Source organism: Cynoglossus semilaevis, chromosome 4 (assembly GCF_000523025.1).
Source record: "Cynoglossus semilaevis isolate Cse_v1.0 chromosome 4, Cse_v1.0, whole genome shotgun sequence".
Lineage (NCBI taxonomy): Eukaryota > Metazoa > Chordata > Actinopteri > Pleuronectiformes > Cynoglossidae > Cynoglossus > Cynoglossus semilaevis.
Genome location: NC_024310.1, coordinates 9,738,750 through 9,762,219, shown reverse-complemented (window position 1 = coordinate 9,762,219; position 23,470 = coordinate 9,738,750). Strand labels below are relative to the sequence as shown.

At 38.2% G+C, this 23,470-nt stretch overlaps 1 long non-coding RNA gene across 1 annotated transcript; it reads left to right on the top strand.

Moving 5' to 3' along the window:
- Positions 1-8,108, top strand: LOC112486985 (uncharacterized). Its single transcript, XR_003049637.1, has 5 exons — positions 1-271; positions 2,261-2,342; positions 4,081-4,183; positions 4,277-4,366; positions 8,085-8,108. It is a non-coding gene; the product is annotated as an uncharacterized LOC112486985 (long non-coding RNA).
- The last annotated feature ends 15,362 nt before the right edge of the window (positions 8,109-23,470 follow it).

The window sequence follows — 23,470 nt, the reverse complement described above, 5'->3', positions numbered from 1 at the left end:
TGTGGGGTTTTTTGTTTTTGGGTTTTTTTTTTTAACACTTCTGTGTGTCACATGTTCTGTCGTTCCTTTGTTGGATTTTTTTTTTATTGTTGTTTGAGTTTTCTCACGTGAGTGTAACAGTCAGAATGTAACAGTCAGTAGTTTGTCTTGTTACGCTTCATTTGGAACAACAGCAGGATAGATGTGGCATGCTGTGATTGGCTAGTACACTCTGCCTTCATTGGCTAGTCAGTTGATGTCCTTGGTCATCCTTCCTCCTCTTTCCTGTAAAGTGAGTTTTTCAATCTGGCAACATTATTTCTTATTTAATCCCCAGTTACTGCTCTTGAACATGTCCAGAATATAACAGTAAGAAGTAGAATATATATGAAGTACCTGTACAGGTGTGTATATACTGTATAGCTGTATAACTCCTGATGTGGTTTGAAGAGCCGGCTACTGTATAGATGTGATTATAAACTCCTGATGTGGTTTGAAGAGCCGGCTCTTGATGCTGTGAATGGAATAGTTGGAGTCGAGCATCCGTGATAAATAATCAGTCAAGGCAGTGAATGCAGATCCTTGAACTCAAGGCTGCTCCTGGTAAACATCAGCATAAAATTTCAAGGCCTTAATAAACTTGTAAAGCAAAGAAAACCAAACTCAATCACAAATCCTTGACTTTGACTCTGTATCATTTGAATATTTTATATATTGAAGAATTACTTTGGATATTTGTTAAATAACATTTTCCAAGGTTTTCCAGTTACAGACAAAAATAAAAGCCTAACTATTAAACCATAGGTCTCTGACTCCATGGCAGGTTTTTCTTCTGATTTAAATACTGATGGTATTTTCTGTAGTGCTGTCTAATTAGCATATTTAAACCATCAAACGTCATCATGAGTTTTATTTGATTGAAATTGAATACAGTTGTGAAAATGTCAGTGGAGCTTCTTCATCTGGCTGTTCACCAACCCTGAGAATCCCCCACTGACTACTTCATGGATTCTGGATAAATCCCAAGTATTTCAACATTCATTTGTTGTCGCTCGCGGATTTAAAAAAAAAAAAAAAAAAAAGTTGGCACACAGTGGGGAAAAATGATGGACACAACTTAATGATCTATGAGAGAGTTGGACAACGGCAGCTACAAGGAAACACAGTTCAGGCACAAATAGGTTGAGAAGCAAAGTTGTAAACAATTTTCAAGGTTGAGCCTCTTTACTCAGGGAGGGGTGTGTGTGGGGGGGGGGGACATGTCATCTCCTGGAGACAAAGGTTCTGGAACATGATGATGTGAGGGTCACTGACCATCCATCCATCCATCCAACCATTATCTACTGCTTATTTCTATACAGGGCCACTGGAGCCAATCACAGCTGTCAACAGGCGAGGCTGGTTTTCTTATGAGGAAACCAGGCTCATTAGTTCATTGTCAGCACAAACGAGCGTCTTTTAAATGTATTTTTTGGCTTGTTTTTCTTCCTTTTTAGTCAGAAAAAGTCATTTTAAATTTCAAAACCTTTTAATAAAAGTCTCCTTTTGTGACAATTCTGTAGTTAAAAACAATGACCAAGTTACAAGAGCCATATTTCTATAAAATCCACATTAAGGTTTTCTAGCACAAAATATTCAGAGAACGTGTAGACCTTCGGCCCCACAGAGGTTGTTATCCTCTGACTGTTGGAATCAGCCACTAATCCAGCACGGCTGTTATACAGCCAAGACGTTACAAGTGGAACATTATGGGTTTCCTTCACTCGTCCACTGTCATCAAAATGACAAGCGCTCTCTTGTCCTTATCGTCACAAAATGCCAGAATCAGTGTTCTACACTGTGCAGCACTTACTGCATATTGACTGTAATTATATCAGCTGATATAAACCTAATCTCCTCCTTGAACAGAGTATCGCTGTAGCTGCGGTTTGATGTCTGTCATAATAGCACTAGCATTGTCGTAGCACAAAAGCTAGGAATCATGATTAGTCTCATCATCAGAACAGTCTTTTCTCAAACCATTAGCTGTTTCACTCACGTTTGACCTGGATACAGACCATACAGTCACTTCTATTATGATTTCTATTGAAACTGGTCTGCATCAGAAGGCTCGTTGTTAGACAGTATCTGGTTCAACCATAATAATGACATCACAGGTCACATGGTGACAGGAAGAAGATCACTGGCTCACTGGTTTGATTGAGAAAATAGTAACTAAAAAAAACCCACTTTTCTCTTTTTGAAATTTACAAAAAGACTTGTTTTTCACTTTTTCGAGCAGAGCTTATCCTTTCGATCTGGATCCAAACACAGCACGTCCTGGTAAAGACCTGAGCTGCCTGGAGACAGGAGCAGAAGTGGAGGTGAGATGAATCCACACTCTGGTGATCACCCACCCCCACTCCTCCCACTGCTGGGCTGAAAGTGGCTACAAATGGTGCATCATCACATTAAGATGCAACATGAAACATCTCAGGCGACATTCTAGGCCACGGGCAATCAGACTATGAAATAATTTTCAACCAAATGCTCAGAACCTCAGGAAACTGAAGCTGCGCTGATTCAGAACCAGAGCTGTCCTTACAGACAGGCCTGGAGACTCCTGAAAACACTCGCTCTACAGGTTTGGTATCATACAGCATTTATGAAGTTCTATATGAGCTCACGTTAGATACAGCGTGTTCTGTGTGAAACTTGGTGTTTGTCTCTGCGCTGACTTTTCAACAGTTTGAGTGTTTTCGTGACTTCATTTGACTCAATGTAAAACAAGTTTTGCCACTTATTTGAATTATTCTGTCAACCTTGTCAATAGTGAGAGGGTCTCAGTGCAGAACTACTTTTGGCCTCTGACAAGCTGTCACTGCACTTGAGATATTTTTTTTTTCAATGTATTTTTAGTTTTGATTGCCAGATTTATTTGTCAGTCATTTGAAATGACAAATAAAATACTACCTCTTTGTACTATTGTGTATTACACAAAAAGAAAAAACTTGAAAAAGTCAAATCTGGATAATAAACCATTAGGTTTTCAAACCAGAAATACACAACTATGGTAGTGGTATGACAGTGAAGTACATGCTGTTTTAGAAATTAAAATACCTTCTGTGTATAATACACAATAATATAATAGTATTTGTAATGGATCAAAGTCCTTTCAGAGAATCCACCTAACAGTAAATCTGATCTGAAATCTGAGGGTGAGGATAAAACCTGCCTTTAAATAAGGAGAGAGGGATGAACGTGTCAACATGACAGGCTGTAATAAGAATGATAATAATCTGTTCAGGCACCAGAAAAATACACGTCTGTCTTAAATGGATGAACGATCGTATCATTCATCTATTCATCCCTTATCTGCTTTTACGTCCGCGCTCCTCTCTCACAGCGGTGTCAACCTCCAGTATTTCAGGAAGAAATGATTTTCTAAATATTCCCCAGGGAAATAAGCTGCGGGAAGTTGCTGAGTTTAAATTTGCCTTTTAAAGAATCAGCAAACTCTCCGACCAGTTGGAAAATGTTTTTCTCCCGAGGTTTGTTCTGCCTGGTGTCTCAGCAGGTCAATCATGCCTGACACATTTTCACTCGCAGCTGCAGTTTTGGGCTTTGTCACCAGATGTTAGTCATAAAAGAGCAGAGCAGTGGTTGATAAAGACTCTGCTCTGAGTTTCATGGGGGAAAAAAAAAATCACAATTGTTCTCTTTGGAAAAAAAAACAAACGTGTATTTTTATCAATAAATGACTTTGTGGACAGATATTTTGACAAAAATTGAATCATTGAATCATTGAATTTGTTTAACTAAAATTTGCTATATTCTGTAAATTTGACCTTAGTTTACCTTTTAGCTATTACACCTACAGAACATGCAATTTATCTATTTTTAAACAATTAGTTTTTTTATGGCTAATGTGTTTCTGAATAATTTTTGTCGAATTTAAAATGTTCCCAAATCAAAGTGTGGTTGTTTAACTTTTTTTTATGTAAATAATTTTGTGAATTCTAACTTTGTACTCGTGTGCCCAGATATATACCAGCTAAGTTCACAAACTGTGGTTTTCACTTCTTTGATATCATATTACTCCTAAATGATTTATTTCCCCAGACCAGAGTGCTGCAGATCCTGCCCTGCTCTCAAACTTCCAGCTGAACTGTGGGACTATTCCACAACAGTTAATGGGCTGTTGAAGTACCATCAGAGTGATAAGGTCAGTTCTCCCCATACACTTTGTTCATGAAGAAACGTTTTTGCCTTTGGCAAAGAATCTCCTGCTCTACTTTAAAGGTTCATTTTTCTACAGCTCAAAGGCTACGTCTGAATGTATTCACAGTTCAACACTGCAACACGCAGCAAAGTGGTCCAGTCTTCTAACCCAGACTTTGTGTACGAGGTGAGACACACACAGAGAAACATTTCCTACAAACTCACATTTACCCTGAAGTCCCAGCTTTCAAACGGCGTGAATGTGGACTCTAACTGTTCACCAGCCTGTCAGGGTTTTTTTTTTTTTAATAAACTTTAGATTAAAAGCAGATGAAGAGGTGATTATTTGAAATACTGTTACATCTGCTGTCTGTCCATCTGCCTCAGAGCAACAACAGTTAGCCGTTTAATTTGACTTCAAAATGTTGACTATATTGTCTATAATAATCTACAGGCAGTAGTGAGGCAGAAAAAAATCATCCATGTGATTAGTGTTGAGTTCTATTTTTGCCAATTTTAGTAGACATTTATATATATATATATATATATAAACATATTTTCAACTTAAAGGATGCTATGCTACTGCTATACTATGTTACACTATGCTACCTCTGTTTAAATGATTATGATCCCTTGATGACTAAAAACTGTTAGTATCATTCTTAGGCAAAAAAGAACTGGCCACAGCTGGATTTTCTATTTGTCTGTTCAACAGTCCAGTTCTGACCGACTGACTTTACATTTAAATGATGTAGCAGCAGCATGTACTGCTACAACATCATTACAGTAATGCATTGCGTTTATATATATATATATATATATTCATTTCTCAGCAACCTCAGCTGTTCTGTGATACATTTATTTAATATTTATTTTCATCCTGTCAGCAGTTGAAACAAATGATGGCGTCTTGGCAGAGGCTTTGGTAATTACTGTAATTAAGGCTATCACTGTTGAGGGACAGCCATTATTTTAGTGTTTTAGTGTTTTTAGTTGTTATAACAAAATGGCTGAAATAATTCCATTCTAATATAATTGGCATAGATCAGAACTGCTGGAGGTTAGTGAGAGATTACTGAATCTACGTGACTGGTGAAGGATTATGAATATCAGACTCTCAGATATGATGACTTTATTAGCAACAACACGTTCATACAGATCAGAACAGGCCAATAAATACTGTTTGTCTGAAGAAAAACCATCACTACAGACAGGACATACCAGGGAAAGGGACCTGATTGGTCAATACGCCTTGGTGTGACCAATCAAACCAAAACTGAAGAGCAAAAAAAGTGAGAGAAAATAAGTCAGTTTGTCATCAGGATGTTGAGAAAGATACATTTGAAACACAGTTTAGGTGATGACTGTTTTTTTCAAGGAGATTTTTTTTTCTTTTAAAAAATTCTAAAAGTTCAGAACCTAAAGGTTTTCTTGTTTCCTGACTTGGTGACAGTTCATCTCTCTGTCCTCATACACTGACCAACAGTGTCATTCACGTACTGTACAGTATGTGCTGTCGTCACTAAGGGCCTCCAGAGCCGTGTCCACAGCTGACATTGTTGTGCTGTTCATCATTATCAAATGACAGTTTTTTTTAATAAGTTTAGTTTATGTTCTATTTTATATACTACGTTTAAATTCCACTGATCACCGTCTATCTTTTTTTGCAACGACGACGTCCATCGAGAATTTAAAAACACTGAACAGAGACAACAGAGAATGTGTCGACTCACATAAAAGACCAAAAAGGATCAATCTTTGTCCAACTTCCACTGCAGTCAAAACAAATTCAGCAAATGCAGACAAATGCCTGTCGTGTAGAGGAGTGAGGGTTTATTTCTGTGACAGAGGGAGTGTGACTCACCGCCACTGAGAAACTTCCTACACGTTCTCACAGACACCAATATATCTTACTTGTTCAGCGGGCTTCTCCTTTGACAACAGAAAGAGTGGTTTGTCAAAGCAGTGACACATCTGCGCAGTGATATGTAGATGAATCAGAAACTACTGTACGTGTGCTGCCGAATCAACGACTTCAGGGTTAGTCACAGCGTTGGCTGGGATTGGCTGTTCTGACTGGTTTCTTCTTTGGTTTTCTCTCCTACTGTAAGAGCTACTGTGTGTCAGCAACTGAATAAATAGGCAAAAACAAAAACCTCGTTGGTGTGTATTTAGTGCTGGGCAAAGTAATTAATAGACATTTTATTTCCAGAACAGAACAGCAACAGTCGGTCTAGATGAGCGTTTTACCTTTGTGTCAGTAAACACTGAACACACTTCAAACACCAGCCATGGTCATTCAGGTTCATCATTACACATTAGTGTTATGGACAAAAACCAGATGTGATTTCCTCCTCTGTTGTTGTTGTTGTGATCCTCATAAACAAAGCTCTGTGGGAATAACAGCAGTTCCTGTAATGAGACGGGCCATGAGCTGAGTGTTAAAGTGAAGGGAAATGTAAATGTAACAACCAAAGGGAAAAAGTGCAGGTGATGTTTGTGAGACCCAAACATGGTCAGAGTGTTTGTTGAACTAAAAACAACTCATATCTCGTCTTCAGAAAAAAGAAAACATTATATTGCAAATATCAAAGGGAAAACCCAACGATTATATATTTTTTTAATAATTGTGATTTTTTTTTTTTGTGCAGCAAATTTAACTAGCCTTGTCAAACTGCCACAAAAATAGTGTGTTGTGACTAGAGACCAGAGTTCAGTTGGTTTTGGAGCAGAGACCTGCAGAGTGACAGGTCTGACAGGACACACTGTGCTGGACCTGAAAACAAACTCAGTATCATGACTCGGTGACTGGATAAACAGTAACTTGAAGCCTGCCTACACCTTGACGAAAAAAGTTGTTCCTGTATTTTGTCAGTTTAATTAGTCAGAACATAAAAAGGAATCATTGTGTATAATTAATATTTCTGACAGATCATTTAGTTTGTTAAACAGTTTAATAGAACTTCAGTTTTTACCAAAATCTTACCTATAAAGAAAAACTCCCTGAAGTCAGTCAGGTTTTTTTTTCTTTTTTTTTTTACTGCAGGGCATCACTTTGATTAGATTTTTCTCCATCAGTAAGTGTTGGCAGACGGGACAACATTTGGCTAAACCTCAAGCGCTGTAGGTAATAATCCATGTTTTTACTGCAAGTCAGCCGAGATCGCAGTTTTCATTCTTTGGGGGAAACGACGCCTCACTGGACTAAATATGTACAGTTAAATCCAGGGATTAAAAAACAGTCTGTCGGGTTTGAACAGTTGATAATCACAGCTCAAGGAAACGTTTGTATTCCTTCATGTGTGTTAATGGTTGTAGTGGGGTAGTACACAAAAATGTTAAGGTTTTGGTTTGAGTGCCCCTGGAAGTGCATGTTTGTACAGAAAATGAACCAAACTGTGGCTTTGTCCTACTGTTACACCTCTAATCTGACGTAACAGTCAAGTGTTTAACATCTTTAAAGTCCCACAGTTTGGAGGAATATATATATATATATATTTCAATTTTTGTCAATTCCTAAAAACAAATCTAATCAAGTACGAACATCCCGTCACACTTTAGGTGAATATCTGTGACTGAATCCACTCTATCTCCACCTGAACCACCATTTTCAGGCTGAGCCTGATAAACCCCGCTGCTGTGTTTACTCAATAAAATCCCTCGATGCTTCCTCCACTGAGTTTCAGTGATAAAAATGTGAACCTCCACACAGCACAACAGAGACTCTCCAGGGTAATGAGAATTCACTTCAGGGTTAGAAGGAATGTGTAGACGAGTTGTGTGACGAGAAGAATCCGAGTAGTGTCCTTTTCTAACAACTTTAATCCAGAAGCTGAATCATCACTTCCTGGATTAAACGTGTCCTGAAGGAACTTAAAATAATTGCATAAGCCTTCGTGTTTCAGGTCAAAGGTGAAGTCAGATTTACAGTAAGGAGCCCATTATACTAGAAATCATTTTACATGTGGTTAAAATCTAAATTAAAATAATAGAAAAGTGTCTTCTCTCTCTGTGTGTGTGTGTCTTCGACTCTCACCTAATGACCAGAGTTATGCTTAAAGCCCAGGCAGCAGCAAAGTCAGGGTATTTGAAGATGGAGGGGTTCTCTGCAAACGCGTAGTGATGGATGATGGTGGACTCCTGGTCGTGGAGGGGCTTACCCAGAAACCACTCCTGACAGAGGAATCAGACACGCTGGTCAATGTGATTTACTTCAGTGTGAAGATGGATTTGTATTAAAACGAACTACAGGAAATTGTACTTTAAAAAAATATCCGTCTCTCTCTCCCTTCACGCAGTCATAAAATGAGTTGATTTCAGTTTTTAATTTAGCTTCAATATAAAAGCGAAAAAAATCTTCATTATTTATTGAGTCCTCTTCTTCTTTTTCTTTTGGCTTTGTCCCTTTTTCAGGGGTTGCCACAGCAAATCATTGATTTCCATCTCTCCCTGTTCTCTGTATCTTCTACTCTGACTCCAACTTTCTGCATGTCTCATTATTTATTGAGACCAATGGTCTTAATACCATCAGAGACCTGCAACAGGATCATCTCAGTATCTCTCACTCTGTATTCATGGATCTACAGTAAAGAAATGAGAAGTTTGAGAAGAGACACAGCACATGTGGCACTCGTCACTATCTAGTCACTAGTTTCTACTGTAGGATTATTATATCTGCCTTAATATTCAGTTTATATAAGTAAATATATATTTAATAATAATCACTGTCAGATCATTTCAACCTGCTCATTTGAAATGTAGCAATTCAAAAATGTGCTGTAGATCTAATGTTCCAACGTGGAATAAATAATCAGTGATGCAGGTAGAAGCACCAACTGAAATGATACAGCCTCGTTCTCCTTCAGCTTCTCCTCTGAGTTTAGTTCCTGCTCATTCACTGGTTAAACTGCCTCCGTTTGACTCTCTCCTCTTATGTCCTGCGTTAAAATGTCCACAAATCTCCTGTAGTGTCATCATCTTTCCTTCCACCTGGCAGCTCCATTTCGTATTGCTTTATCAAATGCCCAGAGCTCTGCAGGAATTGCTCTCTAAGTGAACAGTCTGGTCTGAATCAGTGAAGTAGAACGGGATAGCTGGAAAAACTCTGGTATTTATCCTGAAAAGAGAGTTGTCACGTAGTAAAACAGAGTAGTCGTCCACACCACGGCCTTTTTTGGGGGTCGTTGTTTCCTGCTCTTTGTTCCTGTTCCTGTTCCTGTTTTTCCCTGTTTACCCAGTGAGTTTTGGTTGTATTTAAGTTTGGACATTTATGAATAAACTCCCTGCACCTGAGTACTGTCTCCTGAGGGACATGGGAAGTAACATCATCTAAGCTAAGTTAATTTAAACCAAAGTAAACTGAACTGAACTAAAATAACAGCCTTTTGTCACACAATCACTCAACTCTGGCTACACTATCTCTACACTATCTCTACACTATCTCTTTAGTGTTAGCTGTGTTAGTATCGCGGTGATCAGCCTCATGTCATGGTGCTTTGAATTCAGGTCACAACAAAGGCTGTAACCATGACAACAGATGAGAGTTGTTTCAAATCCCTCTGCAAATTCTCAGTGGATCAACCCAGATGATGCGTCATGGGTACTGACACCTGGGAAATACCCGGTGTAAATGAGAGCAAATATATAAGTGTTTGTTCACTGCTGGTCAACCTGAGGGTCACTAATGTCTTCTGTGGTCAAACAACTTAGTTTCATAACAGCCCTGTCACAGTTTCCTCTGGATGGTTGGAGGTTTTTGGCTTTGGTTTTCTGTGTTATTATGAACTACATTTTTTTTTGTATTCAACATCCACCTTATCAAAAAGATTACATTAGAAAAATGTGTGATCAGGGAAGCAGGTTTAAATGAGGTGAACAGCCGAGCCTTTTGTTGACATCTCTGTCAGGTCACACTGGAGCTGGAGACAAGCTAATGCAGTGTTCTTCATTATATCTAACGACTGACGGAATGTTTCTCAGATCATGTTTTCACATTTGTCATAAAGACTGACAGGAAGGTGAAGATACGATTCTTACCTTATTTTGTCAAATATGTGAGGACTTAGAGGAGTGTTGTCTTTATATTCTTCCTCCTCCAGAAAAAAGAAAAAAAAGAAATCAGAAAACACGAGGGAAAAATAAAGTTTAATTAAAAAGCAGAGCCGTTACCTCTGAACTCAAACTCGACAAAAGTGCTGCCTTTTCATTACAGCTGTGGTGTCCAAAGTTTCTGACCCACAGACGGACGTTCCCCCACAGAGCAGTTATTTTGAAAACTGGGACAAGACCTAAAAAAGACCTAAAAAAAAAAAAAAGCTGGGAGATAAAGTTTGGAAAAATACTGATGAAAATGTTTAATACATTTTTATTTTATTATATACCAAAAATAGCTCTTCTAAAATATCTTTTAAAAATATTCCTGATTTATTTTACAAATCAGGTCATTGTGACGTACGTAAAGAATAATAAATAAAAATAATAGTAAAAAAAACAATGACAGGGACAATATTCTTTTTTCAGTCGCTGTCTCTTTTTTTTTTTCAATAATCTGGCTCTAATTATTTAGGTTAGCTGGAAAGAGGGATTGTTCATGATCATTTCCTGAGAAAAGATTGTTAAAAGCATTGGATTTGTGGGATTACTGGAGCATGAAGAAGACAGAATGATTTTTTTTTTTTTAATACTGTGCAGACCATTGGTCAGGAGCAGTAATTGGTTTATTCTTACAGTAATGGGCGGAATGGGAAACCATTTATCCTGATATGAGAAAAATCCATTTAGTCATGGTGACAGTAATTGCCTCTGAGTGATGCGTGACCTCAAAAGTTCAGTAAACTGAACGACCCACATCATCTCACTGGGTATGAAGACACAAACACAAACCACTGGTGGTTTCCTGAAAGAAACACCAGACAAAGCAGAAAACTTTTTCATTCGCTCTTCATTATCAGCACAAAACTCAAGACTATTACAGCAGCTTTTCCTGCAGCCACAGAGCAAAGATAGAAAACCGAGCTGGGAAACACTTTGTATCTGAGGGTTTTATCGGTGATAATGAACTGGACTGTTCTGCTGTTCAATTTACACACACACACACACTCACGGTTGTGTGTGATCATTTGTATCAAAGGGAGCAAATGCTTTGTATTAAAGAAAATCCTTTTCCTGTTCTTCAGGCTACAGTGTTCAACATTGGGAGGATAAAAGCAAAGTGTAATTATTTTAGTCTGTTTCCAAATAGCACAGAGAAAAGCTGATGTGTTTTCTTTTTTTTAATATATAGATAATCATTTTTTTATTTTAAGTTTTCAACCACTTTGCATGTGTGTCAAGCCAAAACAGATGAAAGTTTTGCTTGATTTCATCATCAGAAACAACAGACTTGTTAAACTGCAGTTAAGTCCAAAGAACAGTAGGTTTGTGATGTTTGGTTTCTTCAGTTTCTGGCTGACAAACAATGTAATTGTCAGATTCCCATGATCGTCATTGCCAATGCAGAGATCCTCGGTTCAACGTCCCTGTTCCGTTCCAGCATTTAAATATGCCAACTAGACACGGTGCCTTACACGGACGACAGCTTTGTCTACTCCGTACAGTGCAGTGTGCTTGATTTGCTTTCTTTTTTTGTGTTGTTTGTTGGGAACTTTATTGTGGCTGCCAGACGTAAGTCAGACTTTTCTATTGGCAAAAATCTGAACATTACATCACAGCAACAGTATCCTAAACCAAGCACAGGGGGCAGACTTTTGAGATCAGGTGACCACCACATGTTCTTCCAAAGTAAGACCTAAGACTGAACTGTACTGGTTTGTATTCTGTTTCTCTGAGGAGGCTCGGCCTCTTTACACGGGAAACCACAGAAAAGTGGATGAAAGAATCTCTTTCATATTTGCAGAGCAGAACAGCATTTGAGGGGCTTATCGCTGTTATAGGGTGTGACCACCTTGTGCGTCTTTGATGTTTTCAAAGCCAGAGAAGAGAAGAATATGTGTCGGGTTCAAAACGAAACATCTCAAACAACACACAGCACCACTGTACCGCACAACAAACAACACAGGTTTTGCTCATCCAGCGCTTCCTACTAAACCGACGAAATTTACCAGAGTGGTGAATTCACCATGAGCGAAAGAAAGGCATTAAAGCAGTGAAAAAACAAATAAAAGTAAGATTTAATGTTATTGGTGCAAAAGGTCTTTGATTAAAGGTCGTTGTCAGACCTTTACGTTTGCTCAGTTATTCTCCGTCCACAAAACTGCTTTGATGATTTGTGTGACTTTAGACGCTGACATAAAAATACAATATCTCTAGTCAATTCAATACAGTGTTTTAAACATGAAATGCTAGGGGGGAAATTATACTGAAAACATGCGCTGTATAATTTCACAAAATGAGCAGTGAACAAATGGCTTTCAAATACAAAAAAGAAAAATAAAGGAAAATCAATTTCAGCAACATTTCCTGCTGTGAGCAGATGGAAAGAAGGTGTGTGTGTGTGTGTGTGTGAGAGAGAGAGAGAGAGTTGCAAGGTAAACAAAGCAGTGAAGCGTTAAGACCCCGTGGCTCATTACTGCACAGTCCACTCATCATGCAGGAGGTCGGGGGAACGGTCTCCTGGGAGGTTGTCAGTTAAACTCCAGCCTGTTGGACTCACTGTCCAACACTAACACTGTCTACATCCAGTCATTCTTGTTGTCAGTTTCAGTAACGGTAACATAAAACCAGTAAAATGACACAATGTAAGAGAGGGACTGCCTATTTCCCAAAATAAATGAAAGAAATCAAATAATAATAAGCACAACAAGCCAGAATGAGTTTAACTAAATTATTTCCTATTTCATGCTTCACTACCAGATACTCTGTTATAATTAAACACCCTGGTTTAATTTGAAAAAAAAAAAAAAAAGATTAGATACAAGTCTTAATGAAGAAGATGAAAGGCCCCTCTAGACTGAGTTGGTTTTGTCTCAGGCAGCAGATAATAAAGTACCAGAACCTGTTGGAGTCAAAAAGTCAAACACAACATGCAATATTTATAAAGACTTCCAGTGGTGCAGAATACATTAATGACAAGATCCATTTACTGGCACGAGTCAGTGCCAACATTTCTTATTTAATTTTAAGTCTTTTTTCTCTTTGATCAAGCTGTTGACAGATTTTTAACAACAGCTTTTTAGACACACGGTGCTCACTTATATATTTTTGCAGTAGAAGTCAATAACAGGACCAAAGGTGCGTGACATCACAGAGTGGTGCAGTGACTGAGGTCAGTCCAAGACTCTCTGTACAGTAAATGTACAGAAACTGAATAAATCTCTCAGAGCGGTCGCCACACGGTCGCCCATCCAGGGATCAAGACCTGGATTTAAACCAAACAACACAATAAACTCCACGTGTTCTCTAATTCACTGTATGTTTGTTATGATGATTATTGTCATTTAGGACAATGAGATCAAAATATCTACGTCTAGTTTTGTCTCATCTAAAAAAAAGTGTTTTGATGTTTCCGAGGCAGTTTACCATTTTTAATTATAAATCAATGCTGTGTCTGACAAACTATCGACGATTAGAACTCTTTACTGTGCAGAGAATTAACTTCCAAAATACAGACATGCTATCAGACATGCTGTGTTCCATCCTGTTCTCTCTGCAGTATCAGTGTTGTATCCTATGAATGCAAAGCAATAAAATTGAACAAACTTAGAAACTTAGACTGAAAAGAATAGTTTATGACTTGAGCCAAACTATCACAGGCTTAAAGTTTTCTCCAAACTTTAAATAATTAAAAGCCTTTAATTTAATAGTCTAAAGTACAAGATTATCAAGATTAAGATTAAGATTTTCTTTCACATTAAGAAAAGATTTGTTAATGATGTTAAAGATATAATATATGGACATCTTGTCCTGTGATGTTAACCCATTTCTTTCCTTTCCTAATCTCCCAATCTCAGCCTTTAATCATCTTTTTTTTTTTCCTAATCTCAGCCTTTAATCATCTTTTTTTTAGTGGGTTTTAACTCAACGTGCAGGTCTCAAACCTGCCTCTTTCTTTCATTTCCAAACCAAACAGTTCCTGTTTGGTGCAGAAAAATCTAATTTTGTCTCCGCTGACACCATTTTTTTTTTGCAGTTCCCCCCCATCGTTCCCCAGGTTAGCAGACTTCAGTCTGGTTTGAAGGTGTATATTTAGTACACGTCGTGTTTTTTGTAACCTCACTTCCTGAACAGAGTTCCAGTGACTGTTTTTTTCCCCCTCCATTAGGTTTCGTCAAAGGTTTTATGTAATCTACCTGTGTTGGTTTTGTTATGCACCTCACGGTTCTCTTTCAGCATATTAGTCAGACTTGCGGATGCACCTCACGGTTCTTTCAGCATATTAGTCAGACTTGCGGGTGAAGTTTGTGAGTCTTGGAAAAGAAGATGTTTCTGATTTTAAAAAAATGACTTAAATATGCTGAAAAATATTATAAGGTGTAATGGTATGAGGTTTGACTCTTGCTGAAAATTATTACAAGGTGTAATGGTATGAGGTTTGACTCTTACCTCTGTGATGCCGTGTGCCTGCTTTTGTAAATCTGTTCTGTTCTGCAGCTGCATCACATGGAAGATGTTGCTTTGACTCTGGATGATGAAAATAACATCCTGCAGAACTGGAAAAAGACGAAAAAAGAACAGATGTGAAAATCCTCGCTCACTGTGAAATGGATGCACGTCCCAGTCCATGACTTTCTCAGTGTGGTGAGATAAGAGCAGCAGTTCTCCTGACTGAGGTGACTTTTACTAATCTCCATTATTAGTCTGATGCTAATGACGTGAATATCAGGGGTTCAGTGAGCTTACAGAGAGGGCTTATGGAAATGTCATAACTTTGGCTGTCCTTAGTAAAAGATTAGCCGTCTTTGGGACACGTTCATCCTCAGGTTAAAACCAAAAGGATTTTTAGTGTCTTCATGAACATCTGTCTGGGCAGGGAAACAGTAAATGTTTGGTTTTTTACTGTTTGTTAAAGTCAAGGTTGACAAGAAAAACTGCCACTCAAAAGCTTATAAAAAGTTTAGATGTAATCTTTGTCATTGAACCTGCCGGGAGCTGCAGTTCATCCTAATGTAAAATCCATTTATGGAGCTGTAATAGTGACACAGCTCAGTGGAGAATGACACACACATTTCCTATAAACCCTGAAGCTCTCACGGCCAGTACAATAAAAACTGCACCAGAGGGGGGAGAAATAAAAAGTCAAATAAAATCAAACATGTCATTTTGTCTTTCACACATGACGTGTACAATTTAAGTCGACAGCTTCTGTCCTCACGTCAAATTAACAATCAGCAACACCTGGAGCCAAAAGACTTTAGTGGTGGAATCTAATAATAGTCAGCAAAGATGAAGCATTCATTCAGGATTCAGGACAGTGGTCAGACACTCAGGCCCACTGACCATCTGTGGTCCACTGGTGGAGAAGGTGAAATCTCTAGAAGTCAACATTCATAAGCTCAGGATGTTAGCCACTCTCACCACTGCACTCCACAGATCCTCAGGGGTTTTTACCAAGTCATTACAGAGACTCTGCAGAAAAGTTTCTTCAACGTCCGCTAATAAGGCCGAACTGCAAAGCTATAGAGAGAGCAGTGGACACAGCCCATCATGAGCAGGAATTTTTAACATAAAGGTGCTTCAAAATGTGTTAATAGGCTGCATAAGTGAAATACACAATACTAATCACTACTTGTATAACACAAGAATAATTTACCCCATGTTTGTCCCAACTGCCAGACAGGACAGGTTTTTTCAAGTGCTTACTCATATGAGGGAAACATGTCAGTGTTCATGGCGACAGACGTTGGCACTGACAAACAGACTAATTGTTGCTGAGGTGGCATTTGAATTAATTAGGAGAATAAACTACTGTTTAGCCAAGTCAGGAAAGGTCAAAGGTGATGGACAAAATGGAACAAAGAATTTGATTTGCTAACTGCAGAGCACTTAGCAAATCAAATTTACCCGCAGCCATTTTTAGTGCAGTACAACTAAGGATTCTGAAGGTGAAACACACTGCTACCAAAGTACACAGTAAATACACATCAAAGACAAATACTGTCAAATATTATCATCAAACGCTCTATGAGACCTAAAAATCAATGTCCTTAATTTGGTCAGAGGTTATGATCAGGTTATGATTTAATTTTCACACATGTATAATGTACATGTACAAGGTCAGAGGTTATGATCAGGTTATGAGGTTTCACACATGTATAATGTACATGTACACCTCAGTATGTGGAAATTGGAATAAATGACACATTTAATGATGAAGAACAAGATGAGAATTTTATGACGAACTTAACCCAATAATCCTCACCAGCAGCAAATGCTGACACGTCTTTAATCTAATCTTATCTTACCTGGAAGGACTGTACAAACTGCCACAGAGTTGGAGAGGTGTAGGGTAGATAAGTGCTGACGATGGCCAAACGTGATGAATCGCCCCATCTACAACTGCACCCCTTGAATCCACTTCCAACCTGGTTTCATAAATGAGCAGAGTGGTCAGTGTCTGTACCTAGTGCTACACTGCCGTATCTTTCTGTGACACTCTCCTGCTCCAACTCAAATAAAGATCCCAACAATCTCTCATCCACAGGGTGGAGGTGTTTTCTCTACATGGTGAATTCAGCTTCGTCTACGACGAGTCTGACCTTCACCGAGAGAAAAGCCGGAAGGCTGACTTCCAATACACCATCCTTAAATGTTCCCTTACTGAGTCGGCAAAAGAGCACCCGACCATGTGCATACTGTAGGTGTGTTATTGAGTTTCACACACTTGGTGAAGCACTGGCCTGATGCTTCTGCAATTCAGCAGTAAGACAGGAAACGGTGACCGACAGGAAGTTCAGAAGAGCGTTTTCCTCTCCCTCATTGTAAAGATAACGTTGTCCACTACAACGGAGAAAAAAAAAGGAACCTAATTACGAGTGAATTTACTCACTTGGCTCCACACCAATGGGTATTGATTAATCATCAAGCAACGAGGAGTGAAAAAAGAAAAGAAAAAAAACCCAGTGACTGTGCCCTTCTTCCATCACCTTCATCATCATCATCATCATCCTGGTGTCCTTTTCTTTGAGGTAACAATCACCTCGAAGCACTCTCTTGGCACAAGTTAGAGAGAGATGTGTGATCGATGCGTCCACATTTATTTAATTGTACCACAAAGATTTAAAACAATGTCCTTCTGCACTGAACCTGTTCTATAGAAACAAAGAATTAGTGAACAGAAACTAACACCAGAACATTTTGTTTTCTAAAATGAATGTGTTTTGATGTTGAACCTAACTGCAGTTAAAAAAGTAAAGGCAGCACAACACTTAAAAAAATGGCAGATGTTCCTGTAATATGTATCATCAGAGAGTATTGACCAGATTTGTCACCATGACGGAAACGCTGTTCAAGATTTGCAATCAATAGCTCATCCAGCTGTCACTATAGTTTTTTTTTGTTATTTATTGGTTGTAATGTCAGCTTCAATTCTATGGAACAATAATTAAAATGAAATATAACCTCCAATCCCAATAACAGGTGATTATTTGGCAAATGTATTTACTCTGATATTTATCTTAAAGTCATAAAGAAAAGGGAGTGAGGTTTCCTCCACAGACGAGGCCAATGCCTCGGTAACCTCAGCACAAAAGAATTTATTTATGTGAAGCTGATAAAAGCTGAAAGCGGGAGTAGAGTGCTTGTTCATTTTTCTCCTCCCTTCTTCATTATTCAGAAGATGCCACTCCATATGAGGACGGATGTTTCGGCCTTGAAATATTGGTTGAAATGAAAAAGAGGAGAATTCAGGCACATCTCTCTGATCTTGAGGTTTTAAGGTAATCAACATCTGGTCTGTGGAAAACTGGTGAAAGAGGCTTTCTGTAACTTTTCTCTTATGTTTGTCTTAAGTGGAATTGCCATTTTTAGTTGTCCAAAATGGTGCCTTTTTTGCACATGTGTCGTGGATCAGGCAGTGAAAGACCCTCATCCATGTCTGACTCTCCATCCAGAGGCTGATCACACTGGTGAACTTAATCTTCCCAGACTCTAGGACCAGTCAGAATCAGCCTTTACTCCACACCTTCTCTCTCTCCCTGCAACCAAATAGAATCGTCTTACAGTTTTTTGATCAAACTAACCATGACCAGTCAGCACAGGGATTTAACAGCCAATATATTGTACCTTCATCTGGTGATATTCAGCGTGAAAGTCTAATTAAATATGGCCAATTATTTAGACTGTTGAGAGTTTGATGTAGTCACATAAAAATAATTTACCTCCCCGTGTGCAATCACTGAGTGTGGAACAGGCCTGTATGTCATGCAGCCAGCAATGATTTCCTATCAGCCTTATTCTCATATTAATACAAGCTTATGATTAGCTCACAGAAGATCAATGGGGAACAGGGTGTATTTAACTTCCTGCTCGCTGCTGTAAAGGTCAGTGTCATAAATATCTTTGTAAAACACAGAGAGAAAATAGCAAACAGAACAAATTAGTTGAATGAGGATGAAGAGCAGCAGAAAAAATGATCTGCTCATCTCTGTGTTAGTTTTATATACATTCAGGTGTTTTTGCCTTCATACTTTTTTATATTTGATTTGATATTTATTTTGTCTTTACTTTAGCTATTCCCAAAAAAGTTGATCTCTATTTTTTTTATAATCCACCTTGTTCCAGGACGTTTTTGTGTGTTTATTTTTGTATGTAATTTTGTTTATTTTATTTACTTTTATTTTGATCATGTTGGTTGTTATTATGGTTTCTATTTTCATTTCAGCCAATCATTGGCCGACCAGTTTAAAAGCGGAAGTCCGCCCACCGCTCCTTCATCATACGTCATTTCTGGGTCAGAGGTCGGGTCCGTGACAGGTATGGCCGCACCCTGCTCGTCAGTATTCTTTTTTTTTCAGTGTATTTTCAGTGTATTTGTGTTGTGGTGTTTGTGAGGAGTTTTGAACTTCTCCCTGCTGCTGCTTTGTTTTCACCGTGTTCGCTGCTCGTATCGAAAACTTTAGTTTATTTAAGAAAGTTTATTTAGAAAGACAACCCTTTGCGTGACAATTGTTTGTATATCAAGTGAATGACTGTGTGAAACTTTGGATTTTATTTTGTTTGTGAGTATCGGAGTGTGTTTGCGTATTTCTGTTTGAGACGGATTTTGGTCTAAGTCATGTAATTCTCTTGTCAATAACATTAATTAATTTGAAGAGTTGTGTGGTAAAGTAAAGTAAGGTAATTGTGTGGATATTTGATATATTTGTGTATATATGCGTTTGTGTGTGTACTGTATATGTATATATAAAAATCTGTATTTTTTTGAGAAATTCATCACTTGCATTTAAAATAAAATATTAAAAGTTTTAAATGTTACGTGTCAGTCCCGTAGTTTGGAGTCTGTCCAAAACTTGGTACCACTAACAGACAACTAGTTAACTTGTCAACTGACATACCACTTTAGGCCATAAAAGGCTACATTATTCAAAATAAAGCCTAACCTCAAAGTCTAGTTATATATTTAAGCTTGACTTTAAATGTGAATGTACAAAGGTACAGAGACGGAAAGAAACAAAGAAAGATTCCAGCCCCTAACAATACGCTCATTAAAATTCTACCTGCGTACAAAAGAAACTAAAGTAAACTTCATTAACAAAGACACGACAGGCGCCAGACTTTAAAGTAAGGGTGGAAAGATAACCTGTGATAATAAAAAAGTTCCTAACAGTTGAAACAGCTGAAGACTAATGAGCTGAAGGCGACACCAAAACCTCACTTAGCATCAATTATTCAGCAGTTCAAGGCAGTTAATATTAACATTGTCCACACGTTGGCTACCTTTGTGGTGTAAAATGATTTTGAAACCAATTATCATCCATAAATAGTCTGTCAGTTTCATTGGGATTATCTAAGCATTTTTACAGTGTTACAGTATAATATAAATAAAAGAGAAAAATGAAGATGTGGTAAAGGCTTGACAACAAACATTTTGAACATTTTTAAACATTTCAGCACAAATGTCAACATTTTCTAAAACCCCTTTCGAACAGAGATAGATGTCCTACTGTGGTTGTTGTTGTTAAAGCACAGACTCCCTGATCCTTTCAGTTCTATTCCATTTTTATGAAGCACTCAATTCTGGCTAAAGCAACACTGGAAGACAAAGAAGTATCTATTATTCAGTGAACCACACAAGTTGACTCGATAACCTGCTTTGGTTCACAACATAAGACTAAGCTGTCTGGCTTAACTTACATCTATACCATCTTTGTATCCCAAATTAGGTAATATTTATTGAACTAGTTTATTAAAATAATTCCAGATCGGTTACATTCAGACTCCAAGCAAAATACGTCTTTGGTTACGATCATCCTGCTGTAGAAAATATTCATATCTGGAGACGCTACAGGTGAGTGCTCCATCTATTGTACAGTTCTGGAAGGGTGTGGACTTAGTGCATCTTGTTGGCTGCCATACACAGATGCTTGTGGATGTGGGGAGATGGCGTGCTGTGTAGAACAAAGATAGCATCATTAACAGTTCTTGTTTGTTTGCAGTACTGCAGTACACTCTGTTCACAGTGTTGTCGTTAAAACAATGACTCCACAGATCCCGGTGATGCAAAAGGGCTTGACTGCAGAGATCAATACAAACTAAAAACTGACGGATGTTCTTCATATGACCTGCAGGCCATTATTATAAGATGGTGATAAAGAAAAATATGGATCGGATACCTTAGGGTATCGAAGCCCACTGACACATTTAAGTTCCTTATTAGTAGGAGCAGGCAGCAATAAGTATAGAGTTCCTTAGGGGCTCAAACACAGGTCCCTCTGCGTATAAGGCAGATGTGTAAGACGGACTTAATAACCACTACGCTTTGGACTGCATTGGCATTGGCATTAGTGCAGATTAAGCCCCAGTCTTCCACCTGGTCCACCTGCTAATCCAGTGGCAACCACTCACTTTCACTCTCAGCCAATGAGCAGTTTTCATTTTCATTTATAAAACAACATAGTATGTTTTCCACACTACTGGACATATATTAATGAGTCTGATCAGAGAGAAGATGCTGCACTTGGTCTTCAAGATTTATAATAATGCAGAAACACTGCTGTTTTATACTGTAAATAAAATACTTTGTTTTACTCTAAATATTTTGATCAGATCTGGAATGCTTTGTGGCTGAGGAATTATTTTATATTATTTATCTTCACAGAGGTCACCAGCTCTACTTTTTAACGTCAGGAAAAAAATGCTGATTTTTCTTGACTCATCTTTCTTTTTATTATGCCCATGAACAAGAAGCCAAGAGCATTTGTTTGGTGACAAAAGGATTTACTTTAGCAGTGATGCACGGTGCAGCTTCCTCTTTTTTTTTTTTTTTTTTTTTTTTTTAAAGCTTCCAGTTTGTATTTCCTCTCTGTGAGCTGAGGTACCAAACTAGACGATTATTAGTTTCCATCGACGTCGCACTGACTCAGTGGAAGGAACAACAAGGTCCTGATAACTGAACCTCTGAAATCACTCTCAGGTGGCGGTTGTACGTAGGAGCTCCCTGAAACAGGTGAGACATAAAAGATCCTATTTGCTCAGGTGATGAAATTCCTAGTTCCTCTTGAATCAGTACAGATAGAAGTTTTATTTATGGACAAGTCTAGTAATTCCTTTACTATTGTATTAGGTGAATACCATGTCTTTTAATTTAAACTTTTTGTATGTGCTAACAATATTTTAACTTAATGTTAGCTTTAGTGTCTATGCTTCCACAACATCTTCAGCATCAGTTGTTAGTGTCAAGCATTTCATTGCATTGTAGACCCTGTGTTGAAAGTGCATATGACAAATAAACCCGATCTTGAATCTAGTGTAGGCTTGAAGATACAAATCTTATCCTTGCACAACTTGAACACAGCCGTCCTCTTATCTGAGCTGCTGTCACAAGGGTTTTTTTTTCTTTAAAATCTTGCCTGTAAAATGCCATGCAGTAGAGCCTCGTCTTCCATCACTGTTCACCAAACTTTCTCATGTGCTGATGTTAATCTCCGCATCCTAGAGACGTTAACACTGAGGGTTTTAGAACTATGTGAAGGCTTCGACTTCAGCTGAGACTCCCAGGTTGCATCAGTCCACCTTCACTGATTTCATGGCAGTGAGTAAGACTAGGGCTGACAATCTGACGGACACAGTTGCCAAATGTGATGTGAAGGACTGTAGACTGATCAATACTGTTGAGGACAAGGGATTCACTGAAGTTCAGAATGCAGCTCCCCACCTGTTCTATAAAATATTCTAATGTTGAAAGACAATTAATGTATTTGTTAATTAGGTGAAGTTATGTTCTGTTGTGACTGAACAGTGTGGAATAATATGCATCACTGCCTTTCAGTTTGTTATTTTCAACCAAAGTTCTTTCTCTCCCTCCTACTTGATGCTAACAGGCTGCAGTTGGTTCTTTTGTTCTCAGGGGTTTGTAATCACAGATGCCAAGCAGTGCATTACTGATGTTTGCGCACATCTTCGTGCCCGCAGATCATTTACGGAGATAATGTTAGCTTATATAAACTGCATCACAACAGGAAGAAAATGTAAACACTGACAGGGCTTTTAAGATTTCTGTGAGACTCCATCAGATGCACCACGCTGTTTCTGTCATTGATGTTCATAATACTCTATAGATGAACTTCCAGGTACTGGTGAATATAACAGGAACTGATATATCCATTAGTACCAGCGCAGTTCTTTTGGTAAAACCATTTTACCTCTTAAGGGACCTCCTCACTTCCTTACCTGCCTTTATGAAACATTTCCATTAAGAATCAGGGTCTATTGTGACTCAAACAGAAACTGCAGAATGGAAGATCCATTACGACTAAGTCTGGCCGTTATGGATCCCTTCCCTTCAATTAAATATTTGAACTAAATCCTCTTCATTATATCTTCAAAATATTCTTGGGTATTGGATTTAAAAAAAAACCATTAAGGAGTTTGGTTAGTCACTGAAAAGAAATTAATCAAATGATTGATCTCTCAGAGAACAGAACAGATTAGCTCCAACTCCCGTTTCCTAATAAATGAGAGATCAATCTTAACCCTGGCTCCAGATTCTACAGGCATAGATTCAGGGAAATAAAGTGTGGACAATAAGAGGATTTGGACTTGGGTTTAACAGCTTTAGAAGCTGTTTTAGTTCAAAATAACAAAGTGTGCTGGCGCAGGAGATAAAATCATCAATAATCAGCCGCTACTCTGTCGTAAT